The sequence below is a fragment of the Salvelinus sp. IW2-2015 genome, unplaced genomic scaffold (assembly GCF_002910315.2).
Source record: "Salvelinus sp. IW2-2015 unplaced genomic scaffold, ASM291031v2 Un_scaffold1900, whole genome shotgun sequence".
Taxonomy (NCBI): Eukaryota; Metazoa; Chordata; class Actinopteri; order Salmoniformes; family Salmonidae; genus Salvelinus; species Salvelinus sp. IW2-2015.
This window is the reverse complement of record NW_019943261.1, coordinates 9,488-11,350: the sequence shown is the minus strand read 5'-3', so window position 1 is coordinate 11,350 and position 1,863 is coordinate 9,488. Positions and strand designations below refer to the sequence as shown.

The following is a 1,863-nucleotide window of genomic DNA, read 5'->3' as shown; positions in this document are numbered from 1 at the left end:
GATCTATAATGTCAAGCCTTGCAGGAGGCTACTCTGTGTTTGCATAAGCATGCATAACTGAAATTACGAATTTGTCTTACCACTTCTTTCTTTCTCCTCTCCTCCTTTGCTTCTGTCTTTTTGAAGTCCGCTTTGAAGGCCTCTGCGTCGCCGTTCTGCTCGTCCTTGTCCAGAATGTCCATGAGGTAGGCGATATAACTGGTAGCCAACCGGAGGGTCTTTATTTTGGACAGRTTAGTATCCGCAGGAACATTGGGGATGCAATCCCTGAGCTCCGAGAAGGCGCTGTTGATGCTCTGAGTCCTGCGCCTCTCCTTTCGGTTTGCCGTAGGTCTCCGTTTCACCGGCCGAGGTCCCATCCCGATCCCAGCGACGCCAGCCCCGGGGATACCACCTCCGTAGTGTGCGTGGTCTAACGCCGGGCCCCCGGTGGAGTATTCGGGGCTGTACGAGGGTGCCATACTGTAGTCTGGGGGAGACATCTCCGGGTGGCTTATCAGCCAACCGTGGAAGTAGGGGTTCTCTTCGTGGCAGCGGCTTGCAGCTGCTGCTGCCGCGAAGGAGTAGCCGTCATGATGCATCACCGGATGGTGAGGGAATCCACCAACTAAACTCATGGCGACACAGCAGTAGACCAAAAACGGRGCTACTAACGAACCACGAAACGAATACGCGTTCGCGCTCTCCGATTAATGTCAGGTTCTCCAAAATATTTTAGGAAAATAGGCTATTCTCATAAAACGTAACTTGGTTCAGTTGGTCATTTGAAAAGCACTGCTATTTATATTTGTCCAATATAGACACCTTAACGAAACTTCAGCAATGCATGCGTTTTTAGACGTTATTTTTTTCTGTTTTGCTGGTCTATGGTGTGGAATATAGAAGAATGGTGTCAGCTACTTACACGTTTTTCATAATTTGTCCATTTCCAACGTGAGAAAGTTCCTTCTTTTCCATTACGGAGACAGACAGTGCATGTTTCGCCTGATGAACTGCGTCCTCAAGCACTTCGGGTCGAGCTTTTCCCCTCCAAACTCTTTATGGATTCCAGACCAAATTCATTAAATAGGGCGTCAGATAACAAAAAAGTTCTAAATCCCAGCTGCTATAGTGTGCACTGCACGCAATACACAGCCTTTCAGTTGAGCACACAACCAGAATTCATCCGTTTGATCTCCATGTCACAGCTTCATCTTTAGAACGACTTGGGTTAATATATGTCGTCAAGACCACTCTGAGCCAATCACGTCTTAGAGGAGGAGGGACATAACCTACATTGCTGGGTGTTTTCGCTCCTACATTTCAAAGGCCCCTCTTAAGCATTGGCAGCCTCGACATATTTTATTAATGACATTAAGATTGTGAAAAATCCATACACCGCCTAATTAGACTATTGAAATTATAAAATCATCAAGAAAATGAGAGGTATGGACGTTTGTTTGCCTTCAAATGTCAACGTTAGGGGCTGTTGTAGGCTAATTTTAAGAATGATAGGCCTATGATTAGTGMTAGGCTATTACTATTTGTGGTTTGCACGTTTGATTGTACTCAACAACAACAAAAATACGTAGGCCTAAACGTCAAACGCATGATTGATTAATTTATTCATGAAACTCGTCTTGTCTTGATGTAAAAGTTAGCTWTCAAGGAAATWYGCCTACATCATTTTGTGGGGTTGTAGGGTCGATTATWTCGGTCATCAATGCAGCAATGCATTTATTGTACGTGCATGGAAAGGCGATTCGATATCGTTAAACAGGAATATTATTCACAGTAGCCTATGATTTTCACATCTGACACTTTTTCGTATTCATATTAAAAGTCTATATTTGATCTGTCTCAAGTAGGCCAAGTCCCTTATCA

At 44.4% G+C, this 1,863-nt stretch overlaps 1 pseudogene; it reads right to left on the bottom strand.

Moving 5' to 3' along the window:
• Positions 1–11: 11 nt before the first annotated feature.
• Positions 12–1,182, bottom strand: LOC112072354 (heart- and neural crest derivatives-expressed protein 2 pseudogene; annotated as a pseudogene).
• Positions 1,183–1,863: the final 681 nt, after the last annotated feature.